Below are 13,259 nucleotides of genomic sequence, written 5' to 3'. Positions count from 1 at the left end.
AAAAAAAAAAAAAAAACCTACACTAAAATATGCAGTAATGAAAGACTGTAGCTTTTCCACTGCCATCAGGAACAAGACAAGGATACCCACTTTTGCCACTTCCTTTCAAAATAGTATTAGAAATTATAGTCAGAAAAATTAGGCAAGTAAATAAAATAAAATGCATGCAAACTGAAAAGGGCAAAGTAAAATTATCTCTGTTTGCAAATAACACGATCTTATATGTAGAAAATCCTAACAACTACACACATACACCCCTGTTAGAACTAAAATATACTCAGCTTGGCGTCTGTGGCTCAAGTGGCTAAGGCGTCAGCCACATACACCTAAGGTGGCGGATTCAAATCCAGTCCGGACCGGCCAAACAACAATGATGGCTGCAACCAAAAATAATAGCCAGGTGTTGTGGCAGGTGCCTGGGTCCTAGCTACTTGGGAGGCAGAGGCAGGAGACTCACTTAAGCCCAGGAGTTGAAGGTTGCTGTGAGCTGTGATGCCACAGCACTCTACCCAGGGGGACAGCTTGAGGCTCTGTCTCAAAAAGTAAAAAAACAAATGATAAATAAAGTGTTTAAAAAAAAAGAACTAAAATATACTTATTAAAGTTGCAGTATACAAAATCAACACTCAAAACAGTTGCATTTCTATGTACTAACAATAAATAATCTGAAAAGGAAATTAAGAAAACAACTTGATTTACAATAGCATCCAAAAATAAAATATTCAGAAACCAAGGAGACAAAAGACTTATACACTGAAAACTGTAGCATTGCTGAAAGAAATTAAAGAAGACACAAATGAACAAAAAGATATTCATGTCCATGGATTGGAAGACTTAATATTTGTTATAATGTCAACACTACCAAAAGCAATGTATAGATTTGATACAATTCAAATCAAAATCAGAGAGATGTTTTTATAGAAATAGAAAAACCCATTCTACAATTCATATGGAATTTCAAGGGACCCCAAATAGTCAAAACAATCTTGATAAAGAAGAACAAAATTGGAGAACTCATGCTCTCTTATTTCAAAATTGAGTACAAATCTGAAGTAATCAACCAGTCTGGTACTAGCATAAAGGCAGAGACCTAGAGAGCAATGAAACAGAATAGGGAGCCCAGACTTGCAACTATGGTCAAGTGATTTTTGACATGAGTGCCAAGACCATTCAATGGGGAAAGGACAGTGTTTTCGAAAACAGTGTTGGAAAACTTGGCTAACCATATGAAAAGAATGAAGTTGGGCTTATACCATATATAAAAATTAACTCAAAATGGATCAAAGATCTAAAATTATAAACCTCTTAGGAAAAATGTATGGCAAAGCTTCACAACATTGAATTTTGCGATGGTTTCTTAGATACCAAAGGCATAGGCAACAAAAGCAAAAGTACACAAATTGGACTTCATAAAAATTAAAAACTTCTGTACATCTAAAGATGCTATTGACAGAGTGAAAAGGCAACCTATAGAATAGAAAAATAATTGCAAATTATAAATCTGGTAAGGAATTAATATCCAGGATATATAGAGAACTGCTAAAATTCAACCAATAACAACCAAAAAGAAACTGATTCAAAACTAGGCAAAGGCCCCCCATGGTGGCATCAATGTACACAGTTATGCTATAAGAAATTTAAAAAAAAAAAAAGAAAAAAATAGGCAAAGGACACTTGAATAAGCATTTCTCCAAAGATGATGTAAAAATAGCAAAAAGGTCTTTTCCTCCCTGGCTGCCTGAGAATCACCCACCATCATGAACAACACAGTAATTATCCAGACCAGGAAATTCATGACCAACCGACTACTTCAGAGGAAACATCCATGAGCATTGATGTCCTTCACCCTGGGAAAGCAACAATACCAAAGACAGAAATTAGGGGAAAACTAGCCAAAATGTGCAAGACCACACCTTATGTCATCTTTGTACTTGGATTCAGAACTCACTTTGGTGGTGGCAAGACAATGGGCTTTGGCATGATTTATGATGATTCCTTGGATTATGCAAAGAAAAATGAAACCAAACATAGACTTGCAAAGCATGGCCTGTATGAGAAGAAAAAGACCTCAGGAAAGCAATGAAAGAAACACAAGAACAGAATGCAGAAAGTCAGGGGACTGCAAAGGCTACTGTTGGTGCTGGCAAAAAGTGAACTGGAGATTAGATAACAGGCGAAGGGGTGCGGACTCTACAGTGATGTTATCTGAAACCATTGTATAGATTTTTCATAAGAGGATCAATAAAGACTTTTCATGTGAAAAAAATGGCAAAAAGCATATGAAAATGGTCAACATCAGTAATCATGAAAGAAATGCAAATCAAAACCTCAGTGAAATATCACTCCCAGAGTGCTAGGAGTACAGGCAAGAGCCACTGCACCCAGATTCTTTCATTTCTAAAATGTTGCCTTTTGTCCTGAAAAGTGACTACCCTTGTTTTCAAAATGGCTGCAGCAGCCCCATTCATTACATACTTTTTAAAAAAATGTCCATAGGCCTGAAGAAGAGATAGTTCTTTTCATGAGTCCCTCTTCAAGACTAATAATAAGATTCCTTTTCTCAAATCCCTATTGGCCAGAATTGCATTTCAGTCTCATTCTTGAATTTAGTAAATCTCTGGAAAAGGAAATACCATGATTTGCTTCAACTAATCAAGATTTACCACCCTGGACTGGAGAAGATGTCCAGTCTTTCCTGAATAGATGGTCACTCAATACCAGGGAAGAAGAAGAAGAAGAGAAGAAGAGGAAGAGGAGGAAGAGGAAGAAGAGGGAGAGGGAGAGGGAGAAGAAGAAGAATTATTGGGTAAACAACCTACATGTCTGAAGCACCATATGGACAGCTGGGATTCAAATTTTGTTTAACTCATAATGTTGCTGAAAAGTAATAGTGACAGTTTTCTGTCTTCTCTAAGGCCTATCATCTCTGCCATGAATGACTACAATAGCTCCCTTATACTCCCTGCTTAAAATATTGATCCCTTCTATAGGCAAAACGCCTATCTGCTTCTGGCCAAAAAAGCCGTCTGAGAGAGAGCAGTGAAAAGACTTTGTGCAGGCATACTTGTGAGAAACTGAGGTAGAATCCCATATGGCTGGGTTGGTTGCGGGCCTAACTTGACCAAGGCTCTGGCTGGAATGGCATTTCCAGAGATGTCCAGACTATGTTAAGGAATTAAGGTTGACTTTATAAGGCCAATAAAAAAGCCCTTTGGAAAACTGGCCAGATACCCATCAGTAACCTTTCCTGATCTGTAGTAAGTGATGAAGGTCCCTTACTGATGGGTCTGGGAATGGAAATGTGCTCAGGGACCTCAAGAGAAGAGGAATTTACCCAATGCATATAGATATCTAATGGCACAGATGAAACCTGGGCTCATGAAAGGCTTTTGAGAAGTCCAGCCTGAAATTCCTTATAAAAGGTCCCAGCAAAAACCCTCTGACTTAAGGCCTACATAGGAGCAGAGGTTTGCACACAAATTCCTGAATGCCCAAGAAGTTTCTTTATGCCTTGCTTAAAGATTCAAAGTAACAGCCTCCAAACTGGCAAGGTCAGCAAGGGCAGGTATTCAATCTACCTTGTTCCTCCATAGTCTCAGGCTTCATCAGATAAGAACAAAGAAAGTAACGACTGACAACATGTTCTTCATTAAATTATGTTAAACCGGGTTATGTTGAAATGGTTATGCTTAAAGGTGTATGTTGGGTGAATTATCGGATTATTAGGGAGGAACTACTTACAAGGCGAGTAATCACAAGATGTTTAAATGGATTAATGAACTCATTGATGTCCAATGGGCATGTGCAGAGAGAAGTCATTGATGTCCAGTGCACATGTGTACAGGGATTGTAATGAATTTTAATGAGGTCATTGCTGTATAGTGTGCATGCACAAGATTCCCTATATAAACCAACTGTAAATAAAGAGAGCATGCCATTTTGCCTGAGCAAGCAGATGGTGACCTTTATTTAAAACACAATTTCAATAAGCATGCTTATTCTTTGCATCATGGTTTTCCCATGAGACCCTAATGGCAACACCCTTACGGCAACACCTTCTAACTTTTTATCCACAATGAAGCACAGTGATCTTTTAGTCTTTATTTTTATTTTCTGAATCACAAATCTGACAGTGTCATTAACACCTTAAAGTCCTTCACTCCCTCTCTGTCAACAATGGCAGGATGAAATCCAGGCTCCTTCCTGGCCCTGACTCTCCAGCCTGCTGCCCGGGCTCCTTCCTGGCCCTGACTCTCCAGCCCGCTGCCCGGGCTCCTTCCTGGCCCTGACTCTCCAGCCCGCTGCCCGGGCTCCTTCCTGGCCCTGACTCTCCAGCCCGCTGCCTGGGCTCCTTCCTGGCCCTGACTCTCCAGCCTGCTGTCGGGGCTCTTTCTTAGCCCTGACTCTCTAACCTGTTGTCCACCAATTCCTTCAGAAGTTCATATTCTAAAGATCCTAAACTGTTCGTGGCTTTCTGAACTTCATGTTCTTTCATCCTTTGTTCATGAGATCTCTTCAGCTTAGCAAGCCCATGGCCTCCATTCCCAAACTCACCCTTTTAAGGGAAGTAATTCAGAATCCCTGGACATTGAACCTTTCCCCTGGAAGGCTGCTGGTGACATGGTCCCCAGACAATCAGGTGCTCTTCCTCAGAGCTACCACTGTACCCTGTGCGTCTTTCCTTTAGGCTGCAAAATGTCCAGTAATGAGGTGAATACTGCCTTCCCAGGACAATGTACAGTTTACATTACAACATTCCAAACAACTCTGAAATAAAGTCACTGTTCCTTAGAAATTAATTTGTAAGGGCAGGTATGACTCACGCCTATAATCCTGGTGCTCTGGGAAACCAAAGCCCAGTGGATCACATGAGCTCAAGAGTTAAAGACAAGCAAGAGCAAAACCTATCTCTACTACTAAAAATAGGAAAATTAGCCAGGTGTTGGGGTGGGTACCTGTAGTCCCAGCTACTGGGGAGGCTGAGGCAAAAGAACCAATCCCTTGAGCCCAAGAGTTTGGGGTTGCTGTGAGGTATGACACCATGGCACTCTACCCAGAATGACGGAGTAAGACTATGTCTCAAAAAATAAATAAATCAAAATTAAATATTAAAAGCCTCAAAGCAATATATATAAATTATTACAGAATTAAATATATAAATATGAATGTCTGCATTCCTAACTATGGCTTGATATTTCTAATTAATCTGAAAACCTGTGTCATTATATCTGCTATATAGATAATGCTCTCCTTGAAGGTGGAGATCTCTTATCCTGATGCCCACCACACAGTGGATACTCAATAGCTATTTAAAGATAAATGGAAGACTAAGGGGGGCAAACTGGATTTTCAGGAAAGATCCCTTCATCACCTTTACTCTCTGTCTCAAAAGAAGGAAGAAATTCCATTGAACACTATTCTTTCATTATAGTAGTAACAGGCAAAAGAGTCTCTACTCATAGGAGTTAGTTGGAGAAGCAATACAGATTTATTGAAAAATTAACAGAAACTTCAAGCCTAAGATATGGTTATATGTAGGGAGGTTTTGAATGCCAGTTCTCCATATCTTAGTGACAGATTGTTCATTCATCATGCTGTGACGCTTTGGAAATGAAAGACCTATTTGGGCTGGGTGCTGTGGCTCATGCCTATAATATCAGCACTCTGGGATGCTGAGGATGGTGGATTGCCTGAGCTCACAGGTTCAAAACCAGCCTGAGCAAGAGTGAGACCTCGTGTCTAAAAATAGCTGGGCATTGTGTTGGGTGCCTGTAGTCCCAGCCACTCAGGAGGCTGAGGTTAAGAGAATCACTTGAGCCCAAGAGTTTGAGGTTTCTGTGAGCTATGACACCACAGCACTGTACTGAGGGTGACAAAGTAAGACTCTGTCTCCAAAAAAAAAAAAAAGTGTTCCCTTCTCCACATCCACACCAGCACCTGCAGTTTTGAGACTTTGTGATGTGGGCCATTCTCACTGGGGTTAGATGATATCTCAGGGTGGTTTTGATTTGCATTTCTCTGATGATTAAGGACAATGAGCATTTTTTCATATGTTCATTTGCCATTCATCTATCTTCATTAGAGAAGGTTCTATTCATCTTTCTTGCCCAGTGATCTAAGGGATTGTTGGATTTTATGTTTATTAATTTGATACAACCTTTTTGGAAGGCAGTAGAACTCAAAGCTAGACCTCAAAGAACTCAAGCTAGACCTCCCATTTGACCCTGCAATCCTATTGCTGAGCATCTACCCAGAAGGAAAAAAATCCTTTTACCACAGGGACACTAGCGCTAGACTGTTTATTGCAGCTCAATTTACAATAGCCAAAATGTGGAAACAGCCTAAATGCCCACCAGCCCAGGAATGGATTAACAAGCTGTGGTATATGTATACCATGGAATACTATTCAGCCACTAAAAAAGATGGAGACTTTACATCTTTTGTATTAACCTGGATGGATGTGGACCACATTATTCTTAGTAAAGCATCACAAGAATGGAGAAGCAAGAATCTTATGTGCTCAATTCTGATATGAGGACAATTAAGATCCTAGTACACAGTGGGAGTTGGGGGATGAGGAGAGCTGAGAAAGGAAAGGAGGGAGGGGGTGGAGGGACAAGGGGGCATGAGATATATGCCTTATCTAACAAAAGCAATCAGTGTAACCTGATTCTACCCTCAATGAATACCCAACAATAAAAAAGAAAGACCTATTTGACAAATGATAACACCTAGTTTCCCAGACTGCTGATAACTCATGAAATGTTCGTATTTACTATCTCTGAATCACAACATAGCTAACTACTGAGAAGGGGAGTTGCTGCTGAGGCCTGAGGAGACGGTCTTGTTTTCTTCTAATAAGAACATATTCCCCCATGTCAAGTTTTTCCTTTTCTTTGCTTAGCCACTCACATTCCAACTTCATTGCTTAGCCACTCACATTTTTCTCTTTTATTATGTCATGAAGCTTTATAGTAAATACTGTTTTTTATGTTTTATAAAGTGAAGAAAGAAAAAACAAAATGTATAATGTATTGGTAATGAAAAGGAATGTAAGTGTAATCACTTAAACTTACAATGGCACAAATCTACAGCATTTTGTCCTCTGAGGATGCTATTGGAAGAAAAACTTACAAATTCAAATAATTGCACAAGTGGGACCCTTGAAAATACCAGCTGTTACAATCCATTCACACCATCCAAAGTTTAAGGAGGTGTGTTTCCCACAAAAGCTATTTAAGGGCTCGGCACCTGTAGGTCTAGGGTACCAGCCACATACACTAGGACTGGTGGGTTTGAACCCAGCTCAGGCCTGCTAAACAACAATGACAACTGCAAAAAGAACAACAAAAATAACTGGGTGTTGTGGGGGGAGGGGGGTGCCTATAGTCCCGGCTACTGGGAAGGCTAAGGCAAGAGAATCGCTTAAGCCCAAGAGTTTGAGATTGCTGTGAGCTATGACACCATGGCACTCTACCGAGGGTGACATAGTAAGACTGTCTCAAGAAATAAGAAAAGGCTATTTAAGCACAGTATGTGAATATTCCCCTCATGACAGCATGTGCTTGCATAATTAGTGCTGTTTCCCCTACTTCATCCCTCCAATCTTGAGTTAATATTAAATATTAAGAAAATACATACAGTATGCAAAGAACCTAATTTGGTTAGCTGACAGATCCAGGAATCATGCCTTCTAATTCTGTTGTTGAAATTTAAGAATGCTTTGGAGCCAATCACTGAAGTAAACCACTTGACTGCGTTACCTGTTAAGGGCATAATAGAACAAAAAAAGAGAAAAGAAAAGGCCCTAAGTATCTCCAGTGTAAAGTCTACACCAAACACCAAACCCCTAGGACTGCGTGAAGAACTCCACTCTCTAGCGCAATTAGTATTGTCCAAAACTTTAACAATCTGTCTATATTGCTTTCCCTCCTACTGTTACAAGTTTTTCCTTGTATTATACTGAAATTACATGCCTTTTTTTGAGACAAGTGTCTCACTCTGTCACCATGGGTAGAGTGCCATGGAGTGATTATAGCTCATGGCAACCTCAAACTCAGGCTCAAGCGATCCTCTTGCCCCAGTTTTTCTAATTTTTAGTAGAGATGGTGTCTCGCTCTTGCTCAGGCTGGTCTCGAACTTCTGAGCTCAATGAATCCACTGCTGAGCCTCCCAGAGTGCTGGGATCACAGGCATGAGCCGCTGCACCCGGCCCAGATGCCTTGTTGGCAGTGGAGCATGGTATCTGGAGCTCATCTTAAGTGAATCCTTATCAGCAACGTGACTCTGGGCAAGTGACTTAATCATGTGAGGTTAGTTTCCTCAGTCTGTCAGAGGCTTCATCAGACAACTTATGAGTCAGAAGCCCAGCAGTCCAGCAGGGGCAGAGAATCCAGGAAGTCCAAACTGGAAATGCTGATGAGCTCTTTGAGGCCATCCTGGGCCAGCATCAGAGAGAAAAACCCCCAGACACTGTAGCCTTTATAAAGGGGGAACATTCTCCCTCCAAACCCTGTGCACTCCCAGCTTTTCCTCTAGGAAACTCAGCAGGCTCCCTTAGGGTGGGAGGATGGGGACAATCTAGAGAAAGGACACATGGCTCTGGCTCTACATTACGTTCCAAATCATTAGATAATCAGAACATTTTAAAGTTATCGTGCTTGCCAATTCTTTCTGTATCTTCTACAAGCTTCAAGGTAGTCAAGTCTCTTTCAACCCCCATACCATTTTTTTCTATAAAAAATAAATCGTTATTTTTCCACTTGAAGAGTGGAATATCAGGGTAAGAAGTTGTAAATAATTAGTCTAGTTCTTCCCTTTAAAATGTAGCTAGTCACTAATCTCATATTAAGTTTCAATACACTGGAAATTGTGGGAATCAGGAGCACCTGGGAGAGAACATGAAGAGGAACTTTTAGGAACAAACTCTAAGGCCCAGGCACAGTGGCTCTCACCTGTAATCCCAGCACTCTGGGAGGCCAAGGATGAGGATTGCTGAGCTCATAGGTTCGAGACCAGCCTGAGCCAGAGCAAGCCCAGCCCCCTAAAAAATAGCCAGGCATGTGGTGGGCACCTGTAGTCCCAGCTACTCAGGAGGCTGAGGCAAAAGGATCGCTTGAGCCCAAGAGGATGGAGGTTGCTGTGAGCTATGACAGCACAGCGGTCTACCAAGAGTGACAAAGTTAGACTCTGTCACAAAAAAAAAGAAAAGGAAAGGAAAAAAAACTCAAGAGAAGCCCTTCCATTTAACTGCTGTGTGACCTCTGGCAAATAACTAGCCTCTAATCTACGAGTCTCAGCATCCTTCCCACTAAAAGGCCGCATCCAGGTAGATGTTTTTCCCACCCCTGTGGTAAACTGCAAACAGCCCCACTGCCCCATCCCTCTGGGCGTGTACAGCCCTGTCAGCTGACGGTGCAGCTCCTCAAATCAAGCCCTGGGATTTGCTTCCTTGTCCCTTGAGCCAGGCTGTCCCTGTGACTTGCTTTGGCCGATGGAAGACACCAGAAGGTTAAAGAGCCCTAAAAAGCAAACACGTGGGCATGCTCAAAAGCCTTCAGGAGCTTTGTTTTTTATATTAAGAATTGCACAAAAAGAAAAAATTCATCCTTTTGAACTCCCCACAACATCACCAAAACAAAACTCCTGAAAGAAGACTACCTAGACAGCACATTAGCAGTGTCTCAGAGGGGGAAAAGCAGACGTGGAACATTGACTGAAAAAAAAAATACATTGTATTGTTAAGTCGGTTTTCACCTTGAAGCATGGTTAACTTTTTTTTTTCTGAGACAGTCTAACTTAGTCACACTTGGTAGAGTGATGTGGGATCATAGCTCACAGCAACCTCAAACTCTTGGGCTCAAGTGATTCTCTTGTCTCAGTCTCCCAAGTAGCTGGAACTACAAGTGCCTGCCACAATATCCAGCTATTCTTTAGAGACAGGGTCTCATTCTTGCTCAGACTGGTCTCAAACTCCTAAGCTCAAGCAATCTACTCGCCTTAGCCTCCCAGAGTGTCACAATAACAGGTGTGAGCCATTGCACCTGGCCCCAGGCTGGGTGCTTCTTTTGGGGATTTTCTTTTTGGGATTTTCTGAGTGTTTCTTTTTGTTGTTGTTTGTTTATCAGGCCCAGGCAAGGCTGGAATCCAAGATTGCTGGTATGCAGGGCCAGCACGCCAGCCACTGACCTATGGCTGCCAGCTTATTTAACTTATTTACTAGAGAGGTTAAATCCACTAAAAATGCTAAATCTGTAAGACAGATTTCATTGTCAAGTTCTGGCACAAAATTGGTATTTGATACCATAAATGACTGATAACATGTCACAAGTTATAAAAATCCTTTCAACATTTGGCCTTCCTCAGTCAAAAAGCAGATGATCAACACTTCTAAGGAATTCCCAGAATTGGCGATAATTCGATCTTTGCCCCTTATGAAATACACAGTCTTCCTGATGATTTGCATGATGCTGTTTTTAATGCTACACTAAACCGTTGTTTACTTTAAATAGGTAAATTGTATGACATGTAAACTGTACCTCAATAAAGCTGTTAAAAAAAAATAGAAAAGCAAAAGAAAACCAAAAAAAACTCAGAGCTGCTGTGATTTGATGCCAATTAGATGTTGCCTCCGCACCAGCATGCAGCCCCACGTGAATGTACACAGCGCAGGCAGCAGAACAAAGTTTCGTTTCAGCCCCGACTTGTGCCCTTCAACAGATGCTCTACTTTGTAAAGTCTTTGGTGTTCTCAAGGCTGTTCAGTGTTAGTGATCTCCCTTCTCTCTGGCTACTTTCCTAATCCTCGCTTTGTCTTTGGTGCTCTACAGTTTCATCACATCTGTTTAGAAAGAGATCTTACTTATCCCATTGGGATATGTTGTGCCTTGGGGATTTGTGAATTCTTCAGCTGTGGAAAATTTGTGGCCATTGTCAATTATGCTATGTTAGACCTCATTTTAATCTTTATGTCTCTAAGGCACTAATCCACATGTGTCATTTCTTTATTTCTTTTGCCTTCCACGTGGCTCTACTTGTGGTTCACTAAGTCTGTCTTCAATATGTCTCATTTGCTTTTTCAAAAAATCTTACTGTCATTTTATTTCAACAGTTGTATTTTCTTTCATGACTACTCCATTCGTTTGGAATGGTATATAGGTGATAATTTTATAAATATTTTTATTCTTGATAGGATAATTTCTTCATGGAGGCTCATCATTGTCATTGCAGTCTATATTTTTTAAAACATGTATGCACTAATTTTGTGCAATGTCTATATAACGGTTCCAACACCAAAATTTGTGAGCTCTAAATCTGACCTTTCTCTGCTTCAGGATGGCTTGTTGTTCAGTGTATTTGGTGTTCTCTGTTTATGAATCTATTGTTGTTTAAATATTGTCTTAGTCCATTCTGGCTGCTATAACAAAAATACTAATTAAATATTAAACATTTAAATTATTAATAAAAAATATGTACCATATTGCTGATAAATAAGCATTACCCCTACTCCAGATGTGCGGGAAGTTAATATTTCTTGACATCTCTTCTGGGTGGCTTATGAACAGAAAACCCTTACTTCTCACAGCACTGGGTCCTGGGAAATCTAAGATCAAGTTGTGGTTCAGTGCTACAAAATCTACTGAGGTTTTGCTCAGAGATGGTGCCTTCTGCTGCGTCCTCAGTGCACGTAAGCTCCTTCGGGCCTCTATTGTAAGGACAGTAATCACATTCATGAGGGGTCCACCTTAATGATCTAATCACTTCCAAAGGCCTTACCTAACATCACACCTTGGAGATTAGTATTCCATCATATCAATTTTGTGTGCGTGAGACAGAGTCTCACTATGTCACCCTTGATAGAGTGTTGTGGCGTCACAGCTCACAGCAACCTCAAACTCTTGGGCTTAAGCGATTCTCTTGACTCAGCCTCCCAAGTAGCTGGGACTACAGGCACCTGCCACAATGCCTGGCTATTTTCCTGTTGCAATTGTCATTATTCTTTAGCTGGCCCAGGCAGGGTTCGAACCCACCAGCCTCAGTGCATGTGGCCAGCGCCATAACCACTGTGCTACAGGTGCTAAGCCAGGCATCATACTAATTTTGGAGGACACAAAAATTCAGACCACAGTAAATATCTTGTAATCATTTTTTGTTTTTTTTTGAGAAAGTCTCACTTTGTCACCCCCAGTAGAGTGCCAGGGCATCATAGCTCACAGCAACCTCAAACTCTTGGGCTCAAATGATTCTCTTGCCTCAGCCTCCCCACTAGCTAGGACCCACCACAATGCCTGGCTATTTTTAGAGACAAGATCTTGCTCTAGCTCAGGCTGGTCTCGAAGTCATGAGCTCAGGTGATCCACCCTCCTTGGCCTCCCAGAGTGCGGGGGTTACAGGCATGAGCCACCACACCTGCCTCTTGTTTTCTGTTTTGTTTTGAGACTAAGTCTCACTCTGTCACCCTGGGTAGTGTGCCATGGTGTCATAGCTCTCTTCAACCCCAAACTCCTGGGTTCAAGCAATCTTCTTGCCTCAGCCTCTCAAGTAGCTGGGACTGTAGGTGCCCACGACCACACCCGTCTAGTTTTTTTCTGTTTGTAGTTACTTACTCAGGCTAATCTCGAACTCCGAAGCTCAAGCAATCCACCTGCCTCGGCTTCTAAGAGGGCTAGGATAATAGGTGCAAGCCACCACACCCACCGATATCTTATAATCGCATAAGAAACCTTAGAAAGCTTTCTTTAGAGAGATGATTTTGCCATAGCTTGCATGCAGCACAGTCAGGACGTCAAAAGGCTTTTTCGTAACAATTTTGGCTAATGCTAGAGTCTCTGGTTCAGCATTCCGCAGCAATGTTGGCATCTGACCACAGCGACCCTGGGCCTTCCCTTTTTTGCTCATCTAGATAGACTACCTTCTGGTCTGACTTGCTGCTGCAGCATCCCGGTTTCTTCTTCTGTAGCCCTGGCTCCCCAGCCCCAGTCTGCTGGGGTTACCCTAAACCCAAATCACTTGTTTGTTACTCTGTGAGGGTGGGGGCCTGGAGAACTTATTTACCTTCCAAGTGACAATGCCTCAAATAGTATTCAGAGTATTAGTTGTGAAGTGCAAGGATCTCTTATCTTTCGTGATATTATGAGTGAATGTTTCTGATTATTTCTAAAAATAATAACTGATGAATTAAAAATGAAAATTAGCCCATTTTAAGAGCTTGAAAGAAATAGAACTAAGCTCAAAGACCATTATGTGTAATTTTTGCATTAT

Source organism: Otolemur garnettii, unplaced genomic scaffold (genome assembly GCF_000181295.1).
Source record: "Otolemur garnettii isolate 467f Iridium unplaced genomic scaffold, OtoGar3 scaffold00143, whole genome shotgun sequence".
Taxonomy (NCBI): domain Eukaryota; kingdom Metazoa; phylum Chordata; class Mammalia; order Primates; family Galagidae; genus Otolemur; species Otolemur garnettii.
Note: the sequence above shows the minus strand (reverse complement) of the source record.